A 15,952-nucleotide genomic window follows, 5' to 3' on the forward strand; every position below is an offset into this window, starting at 1 on the left:
GGTCCTAGGTATGAAAGGGAATCAATGGGTGAAATGGCAAGGAGATGTCAACCACCCCAAGAGGGTAAAGGGTGTGTGAAGAATAGCACGATGAGTAGGGACCCCCTTTGAAGCTAAAGGAATGGGATGCCCCTCTAAAGAAGAAATATGAGTCCCCCTCTAAATCTCTCATGGGATCCCCCTTGAAGAGAGAGAGGAAATCAAGAAACTCAAAGATCGTGGCCTCCAAAACATCGAAAGATGGTGAAAACGTCACTAGCAATGCTAAAGAGGGTATCTAGGGCTCTAATGGATAGAAGCCAAGCAACATCCAAAGGTGGCCTCTCGAACCTCAATGAGAAGCAAGTGGAGGGGGGGGGGGGGGGGGTATCACACTGAATCTCCTCGATGCCCACATCAAAGTCACTGTCCATGGAGCAATCCAAGGGAGGGGAGGTAATAGATAGCTCTTGGGAGCCATGGGTGGACAACAATCACTCTCTCTCAATGGAGCGCGAACTACGGAGCCAAAGGATAGGAAGGAATTGATCAGCCTCCGTCTCTCGAAGGAGTGGACTGATGAGACAGTACCCAACAGCCACTATCTCTTGAAGGAGCGGACTGTAGAATCAATGGCTGGGAAAGCCACTACACTCAAAGATGGGTGGGGAAGACCTCTGTAGCGCATTGCGGCAATCTCCAAGAGGTCCTGATTCCTAAAGATCCTCCCTTTGCTCGTAAACACTTAGTGTACATTGGATGCATCTTATTGCCTAAAAGAGAAGAGAAATTCAGAAAACACAAAATAATATGAAGATGAAGCATTGAATCATGCTAAATAAACAAAGCTCATACAGTGGAGCTAAAGCTCTAAAGATAACTGCACTGTCTTGTCCGATTAGGCGGCAGGACCTATAGGGTATCTGCACAATCAAGGGAGCAAAATGCAATCCTCCGACAGTAGGATATCAAAGTAATTTGAAGATGAAGGGCAGTTGTCAAGGGAGCAAAATGCAATCCTCAAATGTTGTTAGAGTCGAGGAAAAAGATCAGGAGTGCATAAAACAAAAGATGAGGATCAATATGACGGCCTACCAAATGAGGAGATCCAACCCATGATGGAGCAGGAACTGCAAAAACGCAAGTGTCTGAGGTAGTAGGTGCCTATCAGAGCCATCGCCGATGCCGAGGTCAAAATACAAAACACAGCCTGAAAGGCTGACGCCAGGTGGAGAGCATTGTCACTAGGTAGAGAGAGGTGATCTAGCAACAAAAACGTAGGGCGCCCACATAGTGATATTCCACCCTTGACAGCTAATGCCTATAAATAGGCAATCACTTCATTCATTCTCACACCACCTCAAGCCATTCTTCACCCCTCTTCCTCTGTCACTCCTAGACTCATCCATCTTCACTCCAGTGCTACCTATACACCTACTGGAGGACATCACAATTCATGGTCACCCTTCCTCTTCTCCTTCAAACGCCCTATCCCATCACTCAGGTCTTGCATTTGGAGGCTCCACCCTATTGCCATCATCATCAAACTGTTGACGACAGCACTCCTACCTTGGTGTCAGTCCTCCATAGCTGGCGACCTCTTCCACTCCCTTCAAGCTTCACCAGATTTGCATTTGGCTGCTTGGAAACCTCCTCCAAATCTAGCGTCACCTTTCCCAACCTATCATCTATTAGCAGTCATGTTTGTCATGCCTTGTCATCTCCTGCCTGTAAGCCTCAGTCTGAGTCAGACGAGGACATTAGGAGCTCTGACATGTCTGTCATGTGTTATGATGGGGGAGGCTAGTCACTCTTGACTAGCTGTCTTAGGATGTGTATTTCTTTTTGGCCTCTTTTAGTGGGCAGCCACTGGCTGCCCGGCCACTTTTTTGGTCACTGATGTGGGGCGCCCATTTCAGGGCATTTTTAGGGTTTGCGCCCATTTTAGGGTTAGGGTTAGGGTTTGTCCGTTGCCTATTTATAGGCAACCCTCCTCCCCACTTGGTCACTTGTCTTCTTGCAGATTCCGACACTCCTTCTCCCCCGTGGTGGTGCTACCATCATCATCAGCCTGATCTGGTGCCCTCACTGACGCTGTGGGCTGCGTGCAGGGACTGATCAGTCCATTTCAGTGTATTCAGCATTCATTTCAGTCAGTGCAGATTTCTCTTCCTTATTTTCTGCTTTCTCTCTCTCTCTCCCTCCGTGTTCGTATTCCCTCTTCCGCAGCGCACTCTCACATGGTATCAGAGCCGAAGGAGAGTACACGGAGCTGAGTTTTACGCGGGAGAACACCCACAACCTTGCGTTTGCTGGTCAAGACGTCTCCAACAGCTGAGGCGTCACCTTCTGCACCATCTTCTTGATCAAGGCGGCCTGTTTTGGTGTCACATCTTTGCGTTTGCTCTTGGCGTCATCCCCAACAGCCAAGGCGGCCCTTCCAGGAGGTCCCAAATATTTGCGTTTGCTGCTGGCGCCTTCTCCAATGGTTGCCACGTCATCAACAACCTCTTCCTGCTTGCGTTTTCAGCCAGGCGGCCTCCCCAACAGCTAGGCGACATCTTCCTTACTGGCGTTTTGAGGCAGGAGGCTGTTTTTCTGTGGTGATTGCATTGTTAGCATTTGCATTTGACATCATCCTTGCGTTTTGTGCAAGGCGGCCAGCTCAGGAGCTTCTGGTGTTTGTGTTTCGGCACCGGCAACCTTCCCTTGTTGTGTTTTGGTGTTTGCAGATATTGAAGATGTCTTCTCATCAGTTTACGGGCTTTGATGACTCAGATGACGAGCTTTTGTCTCGACACTCATCTGAACGGAGGCGTGATTTCTATCACGAGGACCGTCGTCCGGAGTCTATTCCTCTTTCCCGTCCCCCTTCTATTCATGTATCTTGGCGATCCCCTTCCAGTGGGCCGAAGATGCAGCCTTTGGTACCCCCTGTACAGGTATCCGTACTTCCTCAGCTGCCCAAAGAGGACCGGTTGGATGGCTCCAACTTTTCTCTATGGTCCTGCAAGGTGGAGTATATCTTGGACTCCTTTGATCTTTGGGAGCTTGTTTCTGTTCCTATTCCCCGGCCTCAGGTGGATCCCGCAGATGGGACATCTATGGATCGTGCAACCTTATGGGATCGGCTCAATTCTAGAGCCAGATCTTTCCTCTTTCTGAGTTTGCAGGATTCTGTCCTTGTTCATGTTCACAGGTTGAAGATTGCAGCAGACGTGTGGAGAAAGCTCGCGTCTCTCTACCATCAGAAGACGTTTGCCCACCGGATATCTCTCGAAAAGAAGTTGCGGATGCTCGCTATTGATGATAGTCCTTCCCTGAAGGACCACATCAACAGATTACAGGATATGAGGGATGAGCTTGCATCCCTCGGTCGGACGATATCTTCTGAAGACATGGCTATGATTCTTTTGACTCAGCTGCCATCGCCTCGGTTTGATGTCTTCTACACCAGCCTTCTTACATCGAGGACCCGTGAGAAGCTTCTATGGGAGGAGCTATCCCCGCTTGTCTTGGAGCATGACGAGCAACTGAGAGAGGTCAGTGCTAGTGGATCCGATTCCACTAGAGCCTTTGTTGCAGGTTCGGGAGGACAGAAGAAGAAGAAGAAGTCAAAGGCTAAGAAGAAGGACAGTTCTTCACGCTCTGACACAGATTTAGAGAGACCGAAGTGCCCACATTGTGGGAAAGGGACACATCCCGAGGAGAAATGCTGGAAGAAGTACCCTCACCTTCGTCCGGGAGCGAAGGGTGGATCTACATCGGAGCCTTATTCTACCTCTACACCAGTTGTTACCCATGAGTCAGTGTTCCTTCATATCCATGCTTTGGAGAAGGATCCTTCTTCCGTGGCTGCAGTGTCTTCTGCGCAGCCTTGGTTAGTGGACAGTGGTGCTTCGAGTCATATGACTCCCCGAGGTGATTTGTTACAGGATCTCCGTCCATCAGAGGGTTCAGTCACTGTTGGTGACATTTTATCGATGCCTAGTAGTGGTGTTGGCACATTGCCTTTGTTTACCAACCGACCTTCGAGCTCCTTTTCACAGGCCCTACATTTTCCGGATTTGGGCCTTCCCCTCCTCTCAGTTTATGGCCTTACGAGGCTTGGCACACGAGTGATCTTCACAGAGCATGCCGTTGTTATTGAGGATTCTCTTACAGGAGCTGTCTTATCTACAGGTTGGCAGGAGAGCGGGCTTTACAGGCTCCATTCCCCTTCTTTGATGCAGGGTCCTCCGAGGCAGTCTATTGCTACAACCGTTCCCGCTTGTGCACCTTCGATTCCACAGGTTCCTTCCCATCCCCCACCCTCTCCTTCGGTGGTTCCCTCGTACCCCCCATCCCTTTCAGAGGGGGACGATCTCGGTGATGCGGCTGTGGATTCCCTGGCCCCTAGTGTTTTAGAGGGGGATTCTCAGGATCGTGAGGAGTTCCTTCAGCGGCAGTCTACATCGACGAACTTCATCGACATTGGCATTCCTCTTGCCACCCCAGGATCTATTTCCTCTTCGGCCTTCAGCCACATCCAGGATCTGAGAGGGGGTGTTAGCAGTCATGTTTGTCATGCCTTGTCATCTCCTACCTGTGAGCCTCAGTCTGAGTCAGACGAGGACATTAGGAGCTCTGACATGTTTGTCATGTGTTATGATGGGGGAGGCTAGTCACTCTTGACTGGCTGTCTTAGGATGTGTATTTCATTTTGGCCTCTTTTAGTGGGCAGCCACTGGCTGCCCGGCCACTTTTTTGGTCACTGATGTGGGACGCCCATTTTAGGGCATTTTTAGGGTTTGCGTCCATTTTAGGGTTTGCGCCCATTTTAGGGTTTACGCCCATTTTAGGGTTAGGGTTAGGGTTTGTCCGTTGCCTATTTATAGGCAGCCCCCCTCCCCACTTGGTCACTTGTCTTCTTGCAGATTCCAACACTCCTTCTCCCTCGTGGTGGTGCTACCATCATCATCAGCCTGATCTGGTGCCCTCACTGACGCTGTGGGCTGCATGCAGGGACTGATCAGTCCATTTCAGTGTATTCAGCATTCATTTCAGTCAGTGCAGATTTCTCTTCCTTATTTTCTGCTTTCTCTCTCTCTCTCCCTTCGTGTTCGTATTCCCTCTTCCGCAGCGCACTCTCACATCATCAACATCTTCCTACCTGGAGTCACCCCACATCTGGCACCAATTTTTGTAGCCCTAGATACCAACGTTTTTGGGTTGACATACCTTCACACGCTGTGTTCACCCTCCTAGTGGATGTCCCTTCATTTGGCGTCATCATCCATCCCCTGCTGTCAACATCTAGGTTACTCTCCTTACATTTGACAGCTCCAACACGCACTGGGATTTGCATTTTGCTGCCCAAGCCATCTCCCCAACATTAGAGGACCACAGTTCAGCTAATGATCATCTTCCACATCTCTGATGGCATCAAAGGACTGCAGTTCGCTCCCTTGACTCAGCTGTCCTTCACCTTCCAGTGATTACTTCAATAGCCCACTGCCCGGAGGACTGTGTTTCGCTCAGTTTTTCTTCTCATAGCATGATTCAATGTATCGTCACCATGTTCTCCTTGTGTTTTTTAGTTTCTCTTCTCTCCTAGTGTTTGTTGTACACACTCCATGTTTCTCCTCGCAAACCCTACTGTCTCTCTGGTCTTTGTCTATTTTTTTGACATGGTATCAGAGCCAGAGGTGCTCAACAAGCCACAAAGATCCTCTGCATCAAAGAAGGCAAAGACAAGTTGCAGATTCGGCATCATCGACTGATTTTTCCCTTCATTTCTGTTGCACCACTAGGAGGCAAAGATACCCTTCTCTTTGTCTCCCACCCTCCCTTCCTTTTACAGATTGACACTCCAGTGCTATGACTTCTCCATAGGTAGATGGATAGACCATTGGATGCTCCTCTTTCAGCATCACTGGAACCCCCACTGATGCTAGCCGACATGGACCTTTGCTCCCTACAACACGGGAGTATGTGAATCTACCCCTAGGCACTCATTGTGCCACCTCTCTCTTCTAGGCCACAAAGTTCATTCTGCACCAACTTTCAGATTTTTATGCTCAAGGCAATAAGACGTATCCGATGAGTACTAAGCCCTTTCGAGCCACGAGAGGATCGACTAGTATCATGGCCTCCTCACAACCGCTACAATGCACTACGGAGGTTGCTTCTATTTTTTCTAGGATTTCAGGAATGCCACCTCAACCACCCACGGTTCTACAATTCACTCTACCGAGAGACAGTGATTGTTCAGTGATTGTCCTAGCAATTTCCTTCACATGGTACCAGAGCTGATGCTCTTGTAAAGAGTATCCTGCGGATATTGTGGAGAGCTAGTCTTTGTGCGAGGCACACAATACGACTCATAACCGAATCACAATGTCCCAGACACCTTCTCTAGTTCCTATGATGTCATATCAGGCTTCTCCATCATTGGAGGCCCTGAGACGGCATTATGGACTCGGTGAGAAGGACGACACTCCACCTTCACCAGATTTCACTAACATGACAAAGGAGGACTTTAAGGAGTACTATCGCAACAAGTATAGTGATGTTTACACCCCTCCTACCAATTTTGCTACCACATCCGGACCGGTTGGTAAGGCTGGCCACCTCTCCGATCATGGAGGACATACGGCATTCCGAACGTCTAGCGATCCATCTTCATCATCTTTGTCAGGTCCAATGTTAGGTTTGTACAATTCTTTTGTGTTGCATGAATCAAAACCCTCGCCTGTTTCTTCTTTTGAGGTACAGGATCCAAATGGCTTTGCGTATGTGAACTTCAATAGAGGGGGCTCACGAAGCAGACGAAATTCGGGTACATCTACAGCTTTTGTTTCATTTGAGCATATCACACACACTTCTCACTTCCCTCCCATCCCACCCTCTTCTAATCACACCTCTCATCATCTTTCCAAAACCTTGGACATCTGCATCACACACCCTAGGGCTTGGATCTTCCATCTCCACTCCTAGCACCTTTTCCTTCTCCACTCCATTCTCTACCTCTTTGTACCATGGTACTTCGTCAGGGGGAATGCCACCCTTTAACACAGTGCCTCTCACCTTTCAACACATGAGCACACCCGTAACTCCTGGGACAACTGTGATGGGCATCCCTCTCACTATCCCTAGCTTCACATCTCCTATGACCACTCATATGCAGGGGTTTCCATCCTCAGCTTATGGTGCGTCTTCACGCTCTCCTTGGGTTACACGGATTTCCATCTTTTGCTCACCATGTTCTTGTCCCACCTCCTTGGGTTCCTCATGTGGCTACCATGCCCATGCCTAGTCAACCCATCCCTACCTATGGATCCACCTTGCACACTACACGCATGCCTGGTGGGCACTCTGGGGCCCATTCCCAAGTGTACTCCACTCATCCATCCTACCCACACTACACTTTTTCACACTATCCATCTTTGAGCACTACCACTCCTGTTGCAACGGCCAAGAATGCCTTCACGGATAAGACACGTTTTAATGGGTCAAATTTTACCACTTGGTCTAATTTCATGCAACAAGTGCTTGAGTCTCAGGGTCTTTGGGACCTCATCATTGATCTAGAGTCTATGTCGGACTGTCACGGGGACGTGAAATTTTAAGATGCTTTAATCTTGCTAGTAACATTTGATTAAGTTACTAATCAAATGTGCAAGGTTGTTTAGCACATGTAATGCACATGGCAGTTATTTCATGGGAACGGGCCAAGGACCCCGAGGATGCAGTGGGTGTTAAAGGCAAAAGTTGTGTTAAGTTATGCCAACTGGGTTTTGGTGGTCAGTTGATGCCAGGTTGGACCCTAGGACAATTGTTTGGCCATTAAGTGTCAGTGGTGACACTAGGGACTAGCATTAATTAATTAATTAATGCTAGTCTAAGGGTCAACAGAGGTTGGAAACCACTCCAAGTTGCAAATGGCCTAGCCAATTTCATTCCAGATGGGCATGTTTAATTTTGGGCAGGGTCAAAAGGGCTGAAATTAATTTTCAGAATTAATTCTGAGTGAAAGCCAGGTATCCTAACCGGACTAGACGACAAGGGAACCATGAAACCAGCCTTCCTTCTCGCATAGGGTGGTTTAACCTGATTAAGCACTTAATTACAGCAATTAGCAAATGAACATAAACTGAAATGCTCATTTTACTTCATTAACTTGGACAGTGGACACCCTGTTGGCCCCAAAACTGGCGCCCCTTTCGGTATTTCTTTAATTTCAATTGTTGATGGATAAATTACAAGCCAAGATTTCACAATCTCCTTGGCTGATTCAAAAGCCCCTTGCTGTTCCAATAATCAGCAAAGCATTCAGGCAAATTGCCCCTCGATTTTCACCCAGGACTTGCTCTAATGGAGCCCCAACTGGTCAAATGCTGCCCCAAATTCACAATAGATGGGCTCACATCTGAAATCCTCACAATTCCACGAATTTCCGGTGCTGATTTCAGTGTACAATGCCTTTGACTGATGGCACGGGTCCCAAGGTGACTGCTAAACCCTAATTACTGCTATAATTTAGGGTTTACAGCAATAAACTCTCTGCTGTCCACCAAATTTGGCTGTACTCTGCTATCCATGGCTAAGAATTGCTGAGAATTTTTTAGCATAGACTGGAGGAGATGAGAGAATGCTGTAGAAAGAGAGAAAATCAGCTGAAATGTATCTTCTGATTCGTAGCTCTGATGACAAATCTGATGGCACCAACAGCTTCAAAAGGGGGATAAAACACCAGCTCGGCTGGCAAGCCCTCCAACCTGCTGCCCCCTGTCTTGTCGCGGCGCGCGATCAGTCTCATCGTCGCCTCTCAAAGCCAAATCTGATCACCTCCTCTCCCTCCACCAAGCTCCGAATGGCTGCCATTCAGTTTCCACCACCCTCCAACAGCCTTCTCCCTAGTTGCATGGGAAAGTTTTGCCAAGTGGCAGGTGATTAGATTTGGCTTTGAGAGGCGACGACGACTGATCGCAGCACTTGGCAAAACTTTCCCATGCAACTAGAGAGAAGGCTATTGGAGGGTGGTGGAAGCTGAATGGCAACCATTCGGAGCTTGGTGGAGGGAGAGGAGGTGATTAGATTTGGCTTTGAGAGGCGACGACGACTGATCGCGCGCCGCAACAAGACAGGGGGCAGCAGGTTTTCTCTTCCGCCTCAAGAGAGGCGGCGGTAGGAGAGGAGGGCTCGCCAGCCAAGCTGGTGTTTTACCCCCCTTTTGAAGCTGTTGGTGCCATCAGATTTGTCATCAGAGCTACGAATCAAGAGATACATTTCAGCTGATTTTCTCTCTTTCTACAGCATTCTCTCATCTCCTCCAGTCTATACTCAAGTATTCTCAGCAATTCTTAGCCATGGGTAGCAGAGTACAGCCAAATTTGGTGGACAGCAGAGAGTTTACTGCTGTAAACCCTAAATTACAGCAATAATTAGGATTTAGCAATCACCTTGGGACCCGTGCCATCAGTCAAAGGCATTGTACACTGAAATCAACACCGGAAATTCGTGGAATTATGAGGATTTCAGAAGACAGCCCATCTATTGTGAATTTGGGGCAGCGTTTGACCAGTTGGGGTTCCATTAGAGCAAGTCCTGGGTGAAAATCGAGGGGCAATTTGCCCGAATGCTTTGCTGATTATTGGAACAGCAAGGGGCTTTTGAATCAGCCAAGGAGATTGTGAAATCTCGGCTTGTAATTTATCCATCAGCAATTGAAATTAAAGAAATACCGAAAGGGGCGCCAGTTTTGGGGCCAACAGGGTGTCCACTGTCCAAGTTTATGAAGATAAAGTGAGCATTTCAGTTTATGTTCATTTGCTAATTGCTGTAATTAAGTGCTTAATCAAGTTAAACCACCCTATCCGAGAAGGAAGGCTGGTTTCACGGACCCTCGACTAGCTCACCCTGATTACATCCGTCAATGGAGAGCCCGCAATGCCACAGCCAATGTTGAGCTCATGCAGGGATTGCTTCATGAGTTTCACTCTCAATTGCAGCACTTCCCGCTCGCGTCAGAGCGTTGGAGTCACCTTCTCGACCGCTATGTAGCTCGTGATCGTACTCGGCGCATAAATCTCGACTTTGAGCTTCAAGAGTTCTCTATTAAGGAAGGGGATGATCTGAAAGTCAAGCTAGCTGAATATAGGCGGTTACTTGCCGAGTTTACCAATACTGGCTCTCCAAAGTCGGATGACGATCAGGTTATATTCTTCTTGAATAAGTTGTCCGACAAGTACTTCAATTTCATTCAACACATCATCTCCCAACCTAGATTGCCAACCTTCTACGAGTTTGAGTTCCAGTTCTTGCGTTACGCGAGGCTGTATGATCAAGTCCACCAAAAAACCTCATCACAGCCTTATTCAGAGCAGAGGGGGTTGGTTTCCTCTTCTTCGGGAGGGACAACCACTAGTGGCTAGAACTCACAAGATGCGAAGGCAAGCCAATCAAAGGGTGACTCCTCTTCCTCAGATGGAACCAAAGAATCTAGACCTATCTGGCAACAACTCCCTAAGAAAAACCAGTTTTGCACACACTGCCAGAGAGCAAGCCATATGGACGAGGAGTGTCGCTCCAAGGCCCAAGGTCTTCCACCTAAAAAGCCTCAACAGACCGCTACGATTGCATAGTTCAATGGGGCTACGCCCTCCGCTCCTGCTTCATCTACTCCTTCAACACCCGTTGTTGTTGCTGTTGAACATGTGGCTCGAGTACAACCTCAGTGGCCCATCTCTTTTACTACCCCTGAGGGATTGGCTGATTGGTTTGCAAGTTCCCATCCCGTTGCACTTCATGCATCCATCTCACCTTCCTCTCCACCTCGTCAGGCGTTTCCTTGGCAGAGCCCTGCTATTGGACATACGCGATAGTAGCCACCTTCTTCGATTCGCATGCCTCTAGGTCCTTTCGGATACCCTAGGTCAGTCTAGCATTCATTTTTTACACTCTTAGAGTTGGGCCCATAGGATTCATTATCCTTAGTTTTTCCATTTTTTTGTCTTCCATTGCATTTACTCACACATATACACATTCATTGCATTTATTTTGAGTTAGATTTTCTTTATGTTCTATTTTGCTTTGAAGCATCTCACCACTAATCTCTGTGTTTGCAGATTCTCATCTCTTTTGCAGGGTTGTCTTTCAGTGTAGAGCTAACTTGCAAATTGCTTTGGTCCTCCCTAGGCTAGATACGTGGGGATGCGCACCATTCCTTTCATGGTTTCATCATCCTAGGAATGCTTGCTCTTCTTCTAGCATGGCGGTTTCCCCTCCCAAGGCGGATCGTGCAGCATCTCTCTCGATGCTATCATGGTGGTGACTTCTACCTTGCTCTTCTAGCGAGGTGCTTCATCCACTTCATCCACTTTATCTTCTTTCATTCCTTATGATTCTCGGTATCATATGAAGACCAACATCAGGCTCCTCTTCCTTCTTCGGCATCTACATCCAGGTTGAGAGGGGATTCTTACCCTTCTTGGTATTCTACAGGCTTCAGCACTTTGTCTTCAACATCGGCTTCTTCCCCCTGTTGTACCTTACCCTTTGCATTGCATGATTACATCATCCTTGTACTAGGGCGCTTGGGCAAGAGAACAATTTTCCCACGAGGGACACTGTCCAAGTGGCACCTGCTGCATGAGCATTCTTCAACATGTAGCATACTTTGGCAAAAGGCATACAACCCAAGAAACCATCACTCAAACCTCTACCCCATAGTCACACGGTAACCCCCAACAATGGAGGCAAGGTGGTGGCAACCAAAACACTCAACCATCACAAAGTCTGTGTTTCTTGACCTCCAAGACTCGTTTGCACAATGAACTTCGGGCCTCCAACCCACCTCATCTCTATAGAGACATTAGAGGTTAAAAGCTTGGTCTGCATCCATCAATTGCCTATAAATCAAGCTACTACCAAGACACCAAACCCTTCCTCATAGCTATCAAGGATAGTGGGCAATGGAGCCACACATCATATAACACTGCTAGAGAACCTCTTCATCTCCCACAAGTTGGAAGCAAGTGAGATAATACTCAACCAAGATTCAATGCACAATCATGTTAATTTTGATATTGACAAAGGCTCAAATCTCGCTATATTGAACGATATATATTATGTCCCCCAACTTGGGGTGACTCTTCTATTCGTCCATCAACTTTGTTGCTTAGGGAGACTAGTCTTGTTTACGACGATCATGGCCAAGGTTATAAATGCCAAGCCTAATTTTGCAATTACTCGCAATAAGGTACAACTTAATGGCCTATATCTAATATCAAAGTTTCTATCCTAGCCAGTGGATGACGGCTCCAAATTTTCTAAAATACATTGCCTGCCCGCAATTCGAAATCTTATGAATGGGGAACCCTAGACAACTTATGCCTATAAATAGGCAATCACTTCATTCATTCTTTACCACTCTCTCTTCAGTCATTCTTCAACGCCTTCTTCGGTCACCACCACTTCTCTTCTCTCCCCCGCCCCTTCCACTACCCTCACACCCCTTCAAGAGGACATTGCGGCTCATGACTTGTGGCTGCCTTCACTCTTTCTCTTCTGCTTCAAGCACCCTGTTGTTGGAGCATCTTCCACTTGGTATCACCATCATCTACTTGGCATCAATACCCTTCTCCTTCAAGCTCTGCATTTTTCAATCTAGAGGTTTTCTCCTTGCCTAGCATCATCATCTCCAGCTTGGCGTCAGTAACCCTAGCCTCTAGCGACAGTCTCCATCACCAAGCATCAGATATGTTATCATTCGTCAATCACAAGGGCTGTTGGGACCTGCGTTTTTGCACTTGGCTCCTCCTCCATCAACTAGTATCACTCTTTGTCACACAGAGGCTGCCGAGACCTGCGTTTTTGCAGCCCAGCTCATCCTCCATCATCTTGTGTCATCATTATCGACTTGGCGTCATCATCTAGGTTTCTCTCCCTGTGTTTGATAGCTCTAACACTCTAGGATTTGCGTTTTGCTGCCCAAGTTACTCCCCAGCATCAGAGGACTACGGTTCGCTCCCTCGAAAGCTGGTGATCATCTTCCACATCTCCGATAGCATTAGAGGACAGTGACCAATAGTCATTCATGAGATGTCTAGCCATAACTAGGAATCCAGTGTTTCATGTTCCCATGAAGGACATTAAGATCCAATATCTCTATGTTCGAGAGCGCATCCAAGAGAAGGAGTTGGAGCTGGTTGACTATCACATAGGAGGCAATGTGGCAAACATCTTCATGAAGATTGTTCCATCCTTCAATTCTCATCATATGCACCCCTTGGGAGAGGCACACCCAAGATTCGAGAGGGGGTGATAGTGGTCATGGTCATCTCTTGGTTATGACCCCTACATTGAATCAATGAAGGATTAAGGGCTCTATCCAAGTCTAACCATTTTGGTCACTTTTGGTAATTTTGTCCTCTATCACTAGTTTAAGGCCCTATCCATCTTTTTGGCCTAGGACATTATCCTAAAGGAGTTTAGGCCAGTCTTGCCTATTCACAAGCTCGCCTATCAGTTCGTTGATATCACTTTTATCATTGACTTCTTCTATCTCCCAACACCCTCACTGCAACTACACTCTGTAGCAAGTGCAGGGCTTGAACCTATTATCAGCCACTATTCACTATTAAGCTGAGTCTCTCTTGCTTTCAATGTTTCTCATTCTGCTTGTGTGCATCCTCTTCCACTAGTGTGCTTGTGTGCATCGTCTTTCACTTGTGCAATCTCTTACAATCCCACTCTCAAACCCTGATCACTTTTCTGGTTAATGGAAGCTTCTAAAGTAGCCAATTTTGCAGCACAGAATCTGTATGATAATAAAATGCCAGTTTACAACTACAATGCTTAAGAATCACACCCTTGTTTTAAGGGCGTGGAAGAATTATAACCGATAATTCCTAATTCCAGCTGGTCAAAATATACAAAGATGCAGTTTTCGTGTGAGCATTGGGCTATGCTCACAAAGGGATAATTTGCCTCACAGATATATGCTGGCACATAATCGACAGTCCGTGCTACTATACCAGCCTGCCATATCCAAAGGCATAGCTGGCCAACAGCTTCCAATAGTTCTGTTATTGTCTGTCAAGTATCAATAGTTCCTGACATTTCTTTCCCTATATGGGGGGGTAAAATCCCATACCTCGTTATCAATAGTTCCTGACATTTCTTTCCCGATATAGGGGGTAAAATCCGATACCTCGTTATCAGACCAGGCCGGCAACGTCTCTCAAGCCATAGCAAGTTATGATTATCCAGATAGAGCATCAATGGTTAACGAGCACTTCCATTACGCATTGACTGGTTGGTCTCAATTAGATAAGACGAAGAAGTTCCTGAGATCAAATCCAAATGGTAGATCACAAATTTGATGCCTGTTGATCGATTTGTCCTTCGGGCCGATGATTCTTATAGTATGAAATGAAAGAAACGACTTGGAAGGTGATCATAAGTTTTACCTGATGAACAAGCCGCGAGAGAGAGAGTGAAAGGGGGTGTGTGTGTGTGCGTAAGGGGGAGGGGGGGGGCGCGGCGTGCCCCTCTCTCTCTCTAAATGAGAGGAGGAGAAAGCTCTTTGGCATTTTGTGGCTCCATGGCGTCCATACATCCCACGCTAAAAGATTAAAACGAAGACATTTTGTCATTGACCACTAATTAAAACGAAGACATTTTTGTCATATTATATGTGTAATTCTCATTGTAAATCTAAAAGCGATCGAGATCTACCTCAATGGACGTAGTGTCTTTGTCTCTTTTGGGAGTTTGGGTCATTCCATTCCTCATTTCATTGAAAGCGTCTCGACACTAAGCATTCCAATTCCTCAACTCATTCAAAGAGTCTCAACATTTGGGGCAAGGCCACTTCACGGCACCTTAGCGCAAAGTACCATTGAGAGCAATTCACCTCCCTCATTTCTTCCCCTATGCATTGGAGTTGTGGGACAATAAGATTCTCTCTCTCGTGCTTTTTCTTTCCCTGCACTCTCTCTCTCTCTCTCTCTCTCTCTCTCTCTCTCTCTCTCTCTCTTATCTGCCATCTCTCTTTCACCTTTTTCTCGTTCACATGACCAAAATTTGTTACAAGGTCTAATAAGTTAATCATGCATATCCCTCGTCCCATACCTCCTTCATACAACCACTCTGTGTGTGTGTGTGTGTGTGTGAGCACAGCAACCACCTCAATAATATGCATAACTTTCCCTTACTTGATGGCTCTTGTAGATTAGGTCCCTAAGGGTTAATTTTGAGCAAGAGAGAGAGAGGGGGGAGGGAGGTTTCTAGAGGGCAAATGTTAGATTTTTGAGTGGGAAGGCGGCTAACTTTTAGGAAAAAGATGAGGGTTGAGTCTTCTTCTTCTTCTTCTTCTTCTTCTTCTTCTACAAATGCACGCTCTCTCTCTCTCTCTCTCTCTCTCTCCTTTTGGTCATCAAGCTTGAGGTGTTGCTATGATCTCTCTCTCTCTCTCTCTCTCTCTCTCTCTCTCTCTCTCTCTCTCTCTCTCTCTCTCTCTCCTTTTGGTCATCAAGCTTGAGGTGTTGCTATGATCTGTCTCTCTCTCTCTCTCTCTCTCTCTCTCTCTAAGCTACCACGTAGGTTGCCCCACAATTTGGTCTTGTGCACGTGTGTGTGTGTGTGTGTGTGTTGGAAGGATGGGGGTGTGAGGGAAGGCAGTTGAGCTTTAAGGAAGCAAATGAGGGTTGAGTTGTCATCATCATCATCATCATGTTCTCACTCACTCACTCAAACACACACACACACACACACTCTCTCTCTCTCTCTCTCTCTCTCTCTCTCTCTCTCTCTCTCTCTCTCAGCAACCCCACTACTTCCAAGCCACATCAACTGTAACACGCATGACAAGTCAATAATTTTGATGCAATGTCTACTTCTCGTCTACTTGTTAGGTCAAGAAAGTCATGGTCAATGTCTCCCTATCTCGCCACCATCAGCAATGCCTATCAACCCTTGCTCGCACCAT

At 47.0% G+C, this 15,952-nt stretch overlaps 1 protein-coding gene across 8 annotated transcripts in view; it reads right to left on the reverse strand.

Moving 5' to 3' along the window:
* Nucleotides 1-14,580, reverse strand: part of LOC148036758 (orotidine 5'-phosphate decarboxylase) — a 43,443-nt gene extending 28,863 nt beyond the window's left edge. For 4 of the 8 annotated variants that reach the window (XM_087675634.1, XM_087675630.1, XM_087675635.1 and 1 more), the window contains exons 1-2: nt 14,433-14,580; nt 14,174-14,309 (exon numbers count right to left, since the gene is read on the reverse strand). The gene's annotated coding sequence lies outside the window, so the exon portion shown is untranslated. Of the gene's footprint in view, nt 1-14,116; nt 14,310-14,432 lie in introns of all 8 variants that reach the window. The other 4 variants (XM_087675636.1, XM_087675637.1, XM_087675631.1 and 1 more) reach the window with 3 other exon arrangements.
* Between the last annotated feature and the right edge of the window lie 1,372 nt (nt 14,581-15,952).

Source organism: Lygodium microphyllum, chromosome 4 (assembly GCF_053477565.2).
Source record: "Lygodium microphyllum isolate KBCC chromosome 4, Lygodium_microphyllum_v1.1.10, whole genome shotgun sequence".
NCBI lineage: Eukaryota > Viridiplantae > Streptophyta > Polypodiopsida > Schizaeales > Lygodiaceae > Lygodium > Lygodium microphyllum.